Genomic DNA, 14,860 nt, shown 5'->3' with positions numbered 1-14,860 from the left:
AACAAACCCAAAACATCATCTGCAGGCCTTGTTATTTTTTTCATGTTGATGAGTAAATATTGTTTTAGTCATTCTGATAAGAATCTCAACTTTCTTTCGAGCAATCAGGTGCATATAGTGATTCTCGAGGACTTCCTGGAATTAGGAAAGAATTTGCAGAGTTCATTGAAAAATCTATACATGAGTTGGACTTTTTTATTTCTTCTTCTAACTCTTGACATTTTATATGGTCGATAAGTCATTTGCAAGGGATGTTCAATCGAACTATCAGATTATTAGAAGCAGGTATCGAGCCAGTGTAAGTCCATTTGCATGTCTAAATATCATTTTGTTTATCATTCAACCACCATATTTTATTATCATCTATTTTATGCCAGATATGTATTTGACGGTCAACCTCCAGAGCTGAAGAAACAAGAACTTGCCAAAAGGCTAATCTTTACAGTTTTGTCATTGTCCCCCTCCTTTTTTTTTTTTGCAAGATAATGATAATCTTTAAGCTTATTTTATTCTTTAGATATTTAAAGAGGAAAGATGCAATTAATGATCTAAACACAACAATTGAGGTCATTACTTGTGCATGACAAGTACCTTTATTGGGACTCTTTAGTGTGCTAGAATTTCTTTTGCTGTCTTGGTTACATTTGTTGTTTGCAGACTGGTGATTTGGAGGGAATTGAAAAGTACAGCAAAAGGACTGTCAAGGTAATTTTTTATATTGCTATTTTATTGGAAACTAGTCCACTTTCACTTATTGAATTCTTTATCCTTGCTACAAGAATTTGAACTAACAATGACACAATTTTACTTTCTCTTGCAAACATTTCCTAAAGCTGCATGCAATTGCTTAATATACAAGTATTGTATCTCTAGTTTTAGAAGCTAAACTCATCTTTCTGATCTAAAGGCACCCTGTGAAGCAGAAGCTCAATCTGCAGCTCTTTGCAAAAGTGACAAGGTAAAATGATGCAATGTAACACATTCTATTTTACTTTTTTAACTTTAATATCCTAAACGTATTTGTTTGTTATCAATCTCTAGGTGTTTGCGGTTGCCTCAGAAAACATAGATACTTTAACTTTTGGGGTACCAAGGTTTCTCCATCATTTAATGGATCCTAGTTCCAAAAAAATCTCTATGATGGAATTTGACGTTTCAAAGGTATATTTATTCTGCTTATTGTTAATTGAATTACTGTATTTATTCTCATCCTTATTTTTCAGGTTCTTGAAGAGCTAAGACTCACTATGGATCAGTTCATTGATTTGTGTATTCTCTCTGGATGTGATTATTGTGATAACATTAAAGGTAAACTTTCTTATGAGATATTGTACATTCAACAAGTTTAACATATAAGGCTAGTACTCTACTGCTTACTGTTTACAAAATTTGATAACTAATGTTCATTCAAATCTCTAGTATGATAATGCTTGTGTGGTTGAATATGGTGTCAGTGCTACAACTGTTCCATGTCTATGTTACTTGGACTTGATATAGTTCAACATGAGTATGATCACAATCTCTGACATGGCTATTTTTACAAATTGTACATGTGTTCAATAGGATTAGTGATTGTTCACTCTTAGTGTCACTGTTTGAGTGTCATTATCCAAGTATCTATATCCAACGCAGATTTGGGCAGTTATGTCATGCTTTGGAAATTTCCTTTTTTTTTTAAATGTTTGGTTGAAGGAAAAAAAACTCTGTTTCTACATTTGATGTTCCATGAAATAAATTATACACATACCTTTGCCCAATACCTCATTCTAACATTTGATGTTACATGACGCTTATTTAGTTATTTCTGCATTATGCAAGGACTGACGGTTAAATTATATTTTTTGAATACCAGAGTTCTTTTCCTTTCAGACACAGCCTTGATATTCCTCTTCCAATGTGTTACTCATGAATGCAACTGATTGAGAGAGGATTTATTATTATTATTATTAGAACCATATTTCGATTAGGCTCCTTGAGTCACATGGAGTACATTAGTTGGAAGAGTTTCTCCATTTCTTCTAGCAGTGGCTAACAGTTCTGCAACATGTGCAAATAGATACTCAAAGATTATGTTCAAGGGTAGTCATAAGTTTGAGTCAATGTAAAACTTGATGAAGTTGCAAAAAATCCTCTTTAAACCAGTCATTAGTTGAAAACGTAAGAGAAGGAGGAAAATTTGCAATTGTCTATTTTTTTCCCTAACTGGATAAAAGTAGTTTTTTAGTTGCTCTTATTCTTTGGTAGTCATATTTATAGTAATTTTGACTATAACCACCTCGAACATGCAACTTCGAGTATAAAATGGCATGTTTCCTTGTATTGCTTATTTTCCAAGAATTCATGTTGTCATGTAGAATATAATCTGGAATTATGGAATTTTATAAGTTTTGTTGAATTTTTCTTTTGCAGGTCGGGCAATTCGTGAGGCTTGAGTTTTTTTGATGCAAGAAGTGAGCTTTGTTAGCATGTAGCTTGCCTTGCTAATTTGTAAATTAAAAGCGTGCCATATGGAGAACAACAAATGGAAAACATGTAATTTAATGTATATGGAGAACAGTAATGGAAAACATGTGTATTTTGATGAGTAACAACTCATTTTGTATATTTTTGTATATGTGTGGCTACAAGATGAATTATATATGGATGTTTATTTTGGATTTAATGTAGTAAATATTTAGTTTTGTATTGGTGGTTTGCTTATAGTAAAATAAGATTGGTTGTTTGGTATTAATGAACATTAAAGACAACAGTTAAAAATGTTGTAAAAATTATGTAAACCATAATGATTTTTTTTAAAAAAAGTGATAAAAGACAACGGTTTTATCCGTTGTAAAATATATTAAAACTGTTGTACAAAAAGCAAAACGAGTAAATATTATCTACCACAACAGTTTATATCTGTTGTAAAAAGAGTCTACTACAATGGTTTATTTCTGTTGTTGAAATTAGCTACCACAACGGTTTTAAACCGTTGTCGTATCCTTCGTAGCTAAATTTTGAGCATATATACAACAACGGATAAAAATCGTTGTCAAATGTCTACAAAGACAACGGATTCAAAACCGTTGTCGTAGGGCAATACATTCTACAACACCCTCAGTTACAACGGTTTTTTGACCCTATGACAACGGATAATATCCGTTGTCGTTTGCAGTTTTTTGTTGTAGTGATATGCCATAAAATATTTCAAAAGATAGTCAAGTGACAGTCAAAACTGAAATAAACAAAAATTGAAAGCAAGCAAAGCAAAACAAAGTGCAGAACAAATGAAAATGCTGAAGATGTAAAAGAAAATGAAAAATAAACAAAAGAAAATTTAGGTTGCAAACCCCCCCCCCCCCAACTCAAACTTTTCATCGTCCCATTGAAATCAATATAGTGGGTGGGAAAATGGAGGTCTGCATGGTCAACAAGAAGGAAAACTAGGAAAGCCCGAAGACTGACTCAGGATCCTATGATATTCATAGAGAGCATCAACTTATTGACTAGTAATGCTCATGGCCTCTATGAATTCTCTCATTCTAGCCTAATCAATGTTATAATCCTAGATAAATTCGGCCGCTTGACCTTGGAATTCCTCGTGAACTGAAAGTGATCTTACACCTCTCTATACTAATCATTCGATGAAGTAAAGCAGCCCTCCAACATTATTCGTTGGGCCTCTTGCTTTTCGTGAAGTGAATCCAAAGAGGCACAAAAGTAAGAAAAATCAAATCTGGAGTGGCATGTGTCATAGGCAAAAGAGTGTCTAGTAAGTTCCGGATGTCCGGACAATTGCGGGTGTCCAGATGATGAGGGCTCAAGTGGGGCTACGTGTCTCCAGACAAGGAGGGAACATTCTCGAGAACTAAATCAGTGATCACCCAATTAGCAGGATTGCAAACTGAGATCCGCTCGGGACAAGAAAGAGGCAATGGGAAACCATTTCTCTTAAGAAAGGCAAACTCATTCTCATCCTAGCAAATAATCTTCATAGCAAGACATGCATCGATATTGATCATGTTGTTGTCATGGATGATTTCTACCTTATTTAGATCATAGCCCAGATTTATAGCTATTTAGGTAATCAAACCACCAAAGATAATCAACCCCGAGGTTGCTTTCCTGGCTCTCACAAGGTTTTACAGAAAATGAAAACCAGAATCAAAGTCAATTTTATGCAACATAGCCCAAAGAGCATAATGTTCCACTTTCCTTATAACTCCATCACTTTCACCTCTACCAAAGACAGTTTTACTCATGACTCGGTGTAAGTACCTAAAGATGGAGTTTTGCATATGGGAAGCTTTAGCTCTAGAGGGCTCATAAGGTTGATCCAATCCAGTAACTGAGTTCAAAAAATTATTCCAATTAAACCTAGGGTCAAACATATGAGAGTCGCCAGTAGATAAGCCAAAACAACTATTAAAGTCACTAAATGTCCACTGAAATTCTTGATTCATTAATCTAAAATTGATTTTACCAATATAATCATCCTCATTAAACAAGTGGACATCTAGTGAGCTCAAAAATTCAAAGACAATTTGAGAATATGTGGGTAGATGTGTGTACATAATATCATCCCAATCAAGAAAACTAATCAACCAATCCATATCATCTCTAATTCCTAAGATATCCAAAATAGTTGGGTTCATATATCGTGTGCACACAATCTTTCTTGCGAAAAGAATATTAAATCTAGCTTTATGATCATCATTTCTAAAGACAATATTAAATTCATTGTCGTTACCTTCGTCACGTGTCATTCTCTTGCCTTTGCCCTTTGTGACTTTTTCCTTACCCTTTTCTCTTGATGGTTCCTTTTCTCCGCTAGATCCGCCACTTCCCTTTTGAAGCCTTTAAGAAGATTAGACATGATGTACAGTTAAGAGAGGGTAAGGTGATTGATTGGAGAAATGAGATCATAAGAAAAAGGAAAAGATCTTGAGAAAAAAGATCTTAAGGAAGGAGAATTAGATCTTGAGGAAGGAGGAGGAGAAGAGTTGCTATTTAGATCTAGATCTGTTGGAACCCCAAGGTTGTTTTGATGTGATCAAATAAGTTAAGTTAGATCCTGTTGATTTTTTTATCCCTGTGTCTAAGTGTGTAGGAACTTAAGAGTATAGGAAGTCGAGCAAAAGACGCGGCTAGCGAGAAGAACGGCATGGGAGAGAACCGACTGGCTCGGTGTGTCTGAGGGACAAGGCGCCGCGAAAGAGTACACTAGTGGATGAGAAGAACGTGCACGACGTTCGAGGGATGAGAAGCCGGAGCGGAAGCCTGCTCGAGGAAAAGGCTGAAATTGGGTTCGGGTGAGCCTTATTTCGGTTGGCCGAAATCACCCAAGCGAGCGGAGCCGATGCGGAAGACCCGGACTGAGGCGAGCAACACCGGAGCAAAGAGCCCAGATCAAAAATGTCAACTTTGTTGACTTCCAGACCTCGGAACCCAATTCTATCCAGATCACATTTGACCGCGATTCGTTGTGGAGGGGATAAAGCTTTATCCCCCTACAGGCACCTGGAACCCTTCCAGATGCCCCGACCCAGGCTATAAATATAGCCTTGGTCCAAGAAGCTAATAAAAATAAGCATTCTTGCAACAACACTTGTACATACTCTAGTTTTCATTTAGCTTCTAATTTCTTGTGCTTACATTGCTGTAAAGAGGCTTCTCCGTCTGAAAGAGAGTTAGTGCATTTCACTTCTTTGGATTAACAACCTCCCCGATTGTAACTAAGTAAATTCAGATGTCTCTTTCTTTTTAGTTTATTTTCTATTCTATATTTATGCAAGTGTTCATTTAAGTCTGAGAAGGGTTTGTCTTTATTTGTGCAGGGCTATTCAACCCCCCTTCTAGTCGGCCCAATGGTCCCAACAAGATCTAGATCTAGTTTATAGAGAAAAATAAGTAGGAGATCTAGATCTGAGAAGTAAAAGAAGAGAGGGTGAAGATGAGAGAGGTTAGAGAAAAATAATTCTGCTTGGGGGTGTGGCCGACACGGCCTTGACACGGCCAGGTCTTTATATTCCACACAGTCGTGTAGATCTATATGGCCTAAATCTTCCTCTTCTCGGCCAGATCAACACTGTCGTGCTAATTGGCACGGGCAATGTCGTCTCCCTCTCAATTGAGCTCACACGGACTATGTGTGTCACACGACCGAGTTCTTTTCCTTTACTGTTAGCCTCACACGATCGTGTGTGTCACACGGCCACCTTCGTCTTCTCTTCTATAACTTTCACACGGTCATGTCAAATCACACGGCCTTGTTCATCTTCTTCTCGGGTGAGCTCACACGGCCTATGTGAGATACACGGCCAGATGCTCTTCCTTTTTTGTCTGTTTCACACAGTCATGTGGGGTACACGGTCGGGCCCTGTTAAGTCTAGAATTGTTGGATTTTCTCCTTTTTCGACTTCTCCAACGCCTCCATGCCCATGAAATGATCATGCCTGGCTCATGGAGGCAATATATAACCTGAAAACAAAAATAACCAAAGTTTAAAAACACTAACTAATGAAAAAGAGAACTAAAATTGAGTCTAAATAAAAAGAACTCTTGGGTTGCCTCCTAAGAAGCGCTTGTTTAAGGTCATTAGCTCAACCCCGTCTCTGGTTCCACAGATTATACCCAAGGTGGCACGGATTTCCTCCTCAGGTTGATGTTGCTTCCTCTTCCTTCATTCTTGCCCTCGAAGGGCAGAGGTACTGCTCATTATTTATTGGGAGTCTTCTCCCAATACTTGTCGGATCGTGTTCTTCATCCGGCAGCCTCCCATGAGGATGGAAGTTCCATTCCTCAGCTTTGTAAGCATTTGCCCTGCTGCAAATGCTTACCAAGAAAGAAGATACATGGTTAGGAGAATTAGATAAATCATACTATAACCTTTCCTTACCGATAATCAAAGAAAGTTTATGATTTTTCACATCGATAATAGCTCTAGTGTAACACCCCACCCTCCTCACTACTGGATTGTGAGGGCGGAGCGCTACTGGACTACTAACTTTACTTAACTAACATTGCACACATGTTGATAGTAATTCCTAAAACTCTCGGAGAACTCAAAACATACAATTAACTAGCAGCGGAAGACTAAATGACTCATCTAATACATTCTACTCAACTCTTTGTTAATAAATTCTTATGCTAAATCTCAAGGCTTCTATAGTCCAGGCATCACACATCCATCCGCACCTCCTTGTCGCCTTCCTTTACTATAGCTTTTCCTTTCCTTTATCTGTAGTAAGAGGAAATGCATCTATAAGCAAAATTGCTTAATAAGCGCTATCTAACTCACAAAATCTCGATATGCATGTACATATACTAAAAACTAAAACTGAATGCTCAAAAGGGAAACTACTCATGCTCATCTACTAGTAAAAGAAACAAACATACTGAAATGCTAAACATGTAAAGCTACTCATGCTCTTCTAATAGCAAAGGACAATAAGCTAATCTAAATAACATGCTAGCATAAAAGAAAACTCAACTTGCTGTTTTTAAAACAAAATGAAACTTATTTCATTTGTTCTAAACTTATTCTTTTATTTCACTTGTTTAAAAACTTCTTCTTTAATACTTTTATACTGATGTAAAACTTACTTTACTTGTTCAAAAACTTATACATATAATACTTCAAAATAATAATCAACTTTCTTCTTGGGCCTGGCAACTGTACTTGCTATGCGCGCATCCCTAACTAGACCCGAGATAGTTGGTCCCGAATCTAGTAGGGTTTACTATTGTAATGACCCGACCCATTTGGCGGCCCATGTAACGCCCGAAAATTTCTCAAAACTATTTTAGAAATATTCTATGATTTTTCTGGAATTTTAGAATGTTTTTATGGAATTTTTAGAATAGTGGAAGTAGCAAAAATAAATAAAGAACGAGAATAGCCTACGCGGGAATTGAACCCGGGACCTAGTGAACTCTATGTCTTATAGGGTGACTCTAGTAACCAAGTGAACCCAGCAGGGCCGTGCTGAAAGGAAAGGGAATCAATTTTATTTAAGTTGGAGTTGGGGCGAATTAGATCACTTAATATAAATAAGAAATAATTAAGTGAAGGATTATTGGGATCGTGATTTTTCCTCCCCTCAAAACCTCACCGCCGCCCACCTCTCTTTTCTTCCTCTCTCGACGCCAACCACAAGGAAGGCTAGGGTTCCTCCCAAGGGCACTTTCTGGCGATGACTTCGACACGAGGACGCTCCCCTCCACGAGAGGAACGCATAGACGCGAGAAGATCATCGAAAGGATCGTCTCCTCTGGAAATCTAGCGATTAGAATCGTAAGAAAATCCGAACAGGAGGTAAGAAACCCCTCACCTGCAGTATAAGTAGCTTTCGTGTGAATTCCATGTCTTAGTTTAGTAATATGTAGACTATCGACACAAAGGATGCGAATTAGCGCATACCAAGTGTTCGATTAAATGTTTAGCACAGAAAAATGCAACTTAGGCATTTTAGTAACTTAGATAAATGCAATAGAAGCATTTTATAGCTTATTTAGTCTTGCTCCAGCTTTTACAGGACTAAATGTCCAATGGGTGGGCTCCCACAGTCGCCTCTAGGTTAGATAACCTAGTTCTAGGTTTAGACAACCTAGTAAAAGCAAGACAAGAATTATTAGCTTATGTTCAGTATTTTACCTTCTTGGTGGCACTGTACTGGATTAGATATCCATTGGGTTGGGCTCCCATAGTCATCCCTAGGTTCAGCTAACCTAGTAACCCTACTAAATTCGGGACTTGCAAACCCGGGTCTAGTTAGGGATGCGCGCACAGCAAAGTACAGTTGTCGGGCCCAAACAGCAGCATGATTACGTATTTTCACTTATTATGTAATTAGTTTTCAGAACCTCACAAAATAGCTATGTGAAAGTAGTACGACTATAGCAATAGTTTAGCATCAGCTTAGTTCAGTCCATGCTCTGTTTAGTTTCCTTATGGAGGCATGTGATAGTCTTATGATCAGTTTTGTTTTCCACATCTTGTGATTTCAGTATGCCATGTTTAGCATATTCAGTATGTTCTTTTCAAATAGCATGTTTTGAAACCATGAATTGCATCGCTTGCATGTTTTAGTGAGATAGATGGTTTCTTACTAAGTGAAAGCTTACAGATACTTTCTTTTCCTTATACTGTAGATAAAGGTAAAGGAAAAATGGATTAGCGGAGGCTGGAGGGCAATGCTACGAAGATGTGTGTGGATGGAACTTGGAATAGAGATCTTAGGGAATTTCAGCGAGCTTGTGTTTAAGCATTTGAACCTTTAGCATTTTGTCATTTTACACCTTCGAATGTTAAGTGTCATGAATTAGTTAATTATGCATCCTATCATGTTTAGAACACTATTTTTTGTGATGTTAGAATGTTTGGCATTTAGGTTAGACCTTGTAATGTGATTGAGGCACGAAACAGTGCTGAAATCAGACCTTTGGCACGAAACCAAAAACTCGAATCGATCAGCTGATCGATTCGAGAGTTTCCAATCGATCGACGGATCGACTGGGCAACTCGTCTCGCGAACAGTAGGCCTCTGGATTGATCAGCCGATCGATCCAGCAATTTCTGTCGAGAACAGAGAGCTCCGGGATCGATCGCTGGATCGATTAACCAGGCTGGATCGATCAACCGATCGATCCAGAATATTGCCCCGAGCACAGTAGCGTGCTGGATTGATCACTGGATCGATCCAACCCAAGTCCCGCATACAGTAGCCGGCTGAATCGATCACTGGATCGATTCAACCATTCCAATCGATCCGTGGATCGATTGGGAGGTCTGATAACAGCCAAAAATCCTCAGCCCAGTTCCTTGACCATGGGGGAATGTAAAACATGTCATGAATAGTTTAGAATACATCCCTTAGCACACATAGAATCAAGAAATGATAATAGTTTAGCAAAGTTTTGATTAGTACAGCTTCCGCACTTAGATTTAATGATGCTCAGGGAGTAGTTAGCACAGCATAATGTAACGATTGGCCTCACAGCCTAGTTAGTAGAAGGCGGGTCGTTACAGCCCATTTGGCGACCCTCGGGTCGTCGACCGTCGGCCGTGCCGTTACTACTAGGTTATCTAAACCTAGGGACGACTATGGGAGCCCAACCCAAGGACAACTAAGAGTCCAATACAGTGCCACTGATAAAAGTAAAATACTTGTTATCTTTTAATACTTCTAATATATCATGTCTCGACATTTTCTTTAGCACCTTGTGTGCCAAAATCCCTAAAGTCTTGACTTTAGGATCTACTTAAGGCCTTGGCCTTTTCTTTCTTTTTTTTATCTTTCTTATACTTGTTAATACTTCTAATAAAAGAATGCTTCTTTAAAAACTGAAATGTTTAAACAAAAATCTGCATATAAGCTTAATCAAAATCTGCATTCAAGCTTATTAAAAATCTGCATTATAATCTTAATAAAATCTGCACTTGTAAGCTTAATAAAATTCTGCACACTAATGCTTAACAAAAATCTGCACTATAAGCTTAAATAAAATCTGTACTATAAGCTTAATTAAAAATCTGCACTATAAGCTTAATTAAAATCTGCACTATATGCTTAATTAAAATCTGCACTATAAGCTTAATTAAAATATGCACTATAAGTCTACATAAAAATCTGCACTATAAGCTTAATTAAAATCTGCGCTATAGGCTTAATTAAAAATCTGCACTACAAGCTTAATTAAAATCTGCACTATAAGCCTACATAAAAACCTGCACTATAAGCTTAATTAAAATCTGCACTATAGGCTTAATTAAAAATCTGCACTATAAGCTTAATTAAAATCTGCACTATACGCTTAATTAAAAATCTACACTATAAGCGCTTCTCATGCTTCGAATTCAAGAAGAACAAAGGTCCGAAACTACTCCTACTGCAGGTGAGAAGCACTTACCTTGATTCTTGGACTCACAACCGAACAAAAAGGGCTTCTAGGACCTTGGCCGACCGCCGGAGATGATGCCCTAACTCCCTTTCGTTTTCTGCCTAAGCTCCGCCATCGTACGCAGAAGAGAATGAGAGAATGGTTTAAGTCACCAGAAAACAGAGCATCAACTTATCCCTTTTTATAACTTAATATTTCTGTTAACTCCTTAAATAAATTCGCTACCTTTTCTAAACAGACAAATCCAACATCAACTTATCCCTTTTATAATCCAATATTATGCTAACTATCTTAAATAAATTCGCTATATTTTCTAAACAGACAAATCCAACATCAACTTATCCCTTTTATAATATTCTGTTAACTATCTTAAATAAATTCGCTACCTTTTCTAAACAGACAAATACAAGATCAACTTATCCCTTTTATAATCCAATATTCTGTTAACTATCTTAAATAAATTCGCTACCTTTTCTAAATAGAAAAATCCGTTTGCCCACCTGGTCAGTCGGGTTTTGACCGAGTCAAAGGTCGTGGGTTCAATTCTCGGCTTGGACATTTTTTTGTCGAAACTTCCTTCGTTTAGTAAAAATACCAAACGACCCCCAAAAATTACATAAAAATACTCTAAAATTTTCTATAAATCTCTAGAATATTTATAAAATATTTCTAAATATTTTTAAGAACTTTTAGAACTCCTAATGAGGAAAATTGGGTCGTTACATCTAGCTGTTGCAAGAAAAGGTCTTCCCAATATAATTGGAATTTTCGGGTCTTCCTCCATGTCTCGCACAACAAAATTTGTAGGTATGATGCTGTCACCCACTTCTACCAGCACATCTTTAACAATACCCATAGGGCACCTGCAAGAATGATCAGCTAATTGTAGTGTCATGGTAGTAAGTTTAAAGTTTTTGAGACCTAGCTTATTACAAATTGAATATGGTATGAGGCTAACACTTACCCCCAAATCACATAAACCTTTTTCAATAAATTTAGATCCTATGGTGCAAGGGATATAAAAGCTTCCAGGATCTTGGAGCTTTGGGGAAGTGTTCTTCTCAAATAAAGTGTTGCATTCTTCTGTTAGAGCTATGGTCTCGATCTCTCCCTTTCTTCTTTTGTTGGGCATAATGCCCTTCAAAAACTTGTCAAACTTTGGCATTTATTGAATTGCATCTATTAGAGGGACTTCAACACATATGTCTTTAACTTTGTTAAGGAACCTGCCGAATTCTTCATCTTTCTTTGTCATAGCAAGTCTTTATGGAAAAGGATTGTTTGACTTTGAGGGTGGAGTGGAAGAGTCTCTTCAACCTTCTTGGTATTTCCCTCATCATCTTGAATCTGAATTTGTTCAAGTGTTGGAGGAGAGAGCTCTTCTTGAAGTTTCATCCCTTTTGGAGCAGTTATTTGAGGATCTCCCAAAGTCTGTCCACTCCTAAACTCAATTATATTGCAATGTTCCATTGGGTTGACATCAGGTTTTCCAGGAAATTGTCCTGGTGCTCTTGAGGATGATGAAGCTATCTGAGCAATTTGGCTATCTTGCATCTTCTGGTATTTCTTTGAATTATCCATTCTCTGATTAAGTAGCTTGATTTCTTGGTTCAATTCATTTTAACCAGAAATAACTTCTTCAAGCATTTTCTCCAATTTGGAAAATTGATAGCCTTAAGAAAGTTGTTGTTGTTGATAGCTTTGTTGTCCAGGCTGGTAGCTTGGTCTATCCCCCGTGGATGGTCCTTGCTCTTGATTATTACGATAAGAGAAGTTTGGATGATTCTTCCAACCAAGGTTGTATGTGTTGGAATATGAGTTATTCTACCTTTGATTGTAACTCACAATAGTGTCACATTGCTCAAGTTGATTAATTTGCGCAGAGATGGCTCCCAATGGGTATGAGTCTTGAGCGTGGTTTGTGCTACCACATGTCTCACATACACATACTATGGTATTGACCGTGCTTGAATTTATTCCCATATTCTCTAAATTTTTGGTAAGAGCATCCAGCTTTGCAGACATCAAAGTAATTGCATCTATATCAAATTTTCCTGATGCTTTAGTTGGGTTTACAAACGAATAGCCTCCACATCTTTCTGATGGCCACTGATGATGGTTCTGTGCTACACTTTCAATAATGACCTCGGCTTCATCAAGACTTTTGTTCATTAGTGCCCCTCTAGTTGCAAAATCTAGGGATACTTTTGTATGGTAATTGATGTCATTATAAAATGTATGTAACTGTAACGACCCGCCTCCTACTAGCTAGGCTGCGAAGCCGATCGCTACATTATGCTATGCTGGACTATTAATGCGGAATGAAAACTGGCTAATTTAAAATTTTACTGAACTAAATGCTGTAAAGTTTAACTTAGTGTTCTGGGTGTACCTAGGAGTTGTACACATGCTAGGGGAGGTGTTTACAACTGATAATAAACTTCAGATCGATCCACAGACCGATCTCTGACACGGTAGGAAACTCCGGATCGTTCAACCGACCGATCCATAAACTACGTTGTAATCACCTGGATTGGATCTGCCGACCGATCCAGCTGGTCCTGATCGGTCAATGAGACCGATCGGTGGCTATTTTCGGTCTGCTGACCGATCAATGAGCCATTTTTTTCGCGACCCAGCTCACGATCGATCCACGGATCGATCGGAACAACAGATCGTAGAAACAGTCACGATCGGTCCAGCGATCGGAGACTCTGATCGATCTGGCGACCGATCAGATTACCATTCAGGCCCCTGATATCAGCACTGATGCGTGCCAAAGTCATTACACAACACTATAAAAGCTAAGAGAAACATTCTACTGGGTAATGGCTAACATACTAGACATGATTAAGGCATAGAATACAAATTCATGGCATGTAAACATATGGAAACCAAAACTAACAAGGTTTTAAACTGTTCTCTTGCTAACTAACAGAAACATAAGATAACGCTTGCTATAAGTACTAATGCATACTGAACACATTCTAATGCATAATAAAATAAAACTAGATCCCTAGGATCTTTATTCCAGTTCCTTCCACACACATCTTGATCTGCATTGACCTCCAGCCTCCACTGCTAGTCCATTTTCCTTTTACCTGTATCTGCAGTATAAGGAAAATAGTATCTGTAAGCTAAAAAGCTTAGTAAGAAACCATCTACCTCACTAAAACATGCATACGATGCAAATATGATTTTAAATCATGCTGTTTGAAAGGATATGCTAAGTATACTGAATAAACTAAACATGGCATGACATATAAGCATACAATCATGGCATATCTAAAGCTGAACATGATATCAATCACATGGTATCAATGAAGAACTAAGCTGATACTAAAAACTGAGCTAAGCTAATACTGAGCTACTGCTAGGACTGTACTGAATTCACGAACTAATTTGTGAAAGGTTGAAAACCATATACATATAGTAAGTAAAAATACTAAACATGCTGCTGATGGGCCCTGGCAACTGTACTTGCTGTGCGCGCATCCCTAACTAGACCCGGGATTTCAAGTTCCGAATCTAGTAGGGTTTACTAGGTTAGATAAACCTAGGGACGACTATGGGAGCCCAACCCAATGGATATCTAATCCAGTACAGTGCCACTGAAAAGTAAAATACTGAAATAGCTAATACTATTTTGCTGAATCTAGATTATCTGAACCTAGAACTAGGTTATCTGAACCTAGAGGCGACTGTGGGAGCCCACCCATTTGGACATCTAGTCTCATAAAAGCTGAAATAAAACTGATCATGCTAATTAGCATGTTCTATGGCATTTAACTAAATGCCCACTGTATCATAAGGCTATGCTAGGCATTTTGTCGAGCATTCGGCGCTCTCTAACTCTCCTCTCGATCCGGGAGACCACCTCTAGGCACCCAGCAGCGTCTAAACCCCTATCTACAGAGGATACACGTGCTCGGCCCATCTAGAGATGCTCACTAATCCCTAAATCTGTGAGAAGAGTTAA

The 14,860-nt window shown here is 37.8% G+C and overlaps 1 long non-coding RNA gene across 1 annotated transcript; it reads left to right on the top strand.

Annotated features, from left to right (window-relative positions):
* Positions 1 to 1,125: 1,125 nt before the first annotated feature.
* On the top strand, positions 1,126 to 2,455 carry LOC122044439. The gene is made up of 3 exons (XR_006129554.1): positions 1,126 to 1,161; positions 1,224 to 1,308; positions 2,410 to 2,455. It is a non-coding gene; the product is annotated as an uncharacterized LOC122044439 (long non-coding RNA).
* Positions 2,456 to 14,860: the final 12,405 nt, after the last annotated feature.

Source organism: Zingiber officinale, chromosome 2A (assembly GCF_018446385.1).
Source record: "Zingiber officinale cultivar Zhangliang chromosome 2A, Zo_v1.1, whole genome shotgun sequence".
In the NCBI taxonomy this organism is placed as follows: domain Eukaryota; kingdom Viridiplantae; phylum Streptophyta; class Magnoliopsida; order Zingiberales; family Zingiberaceae; genus Zingiber; species Zingiber officinale.
Note: the sequence above shows the minus strand (reverse complement) of the source record. Positions and strands in the feature narration are given on the sequence as shown.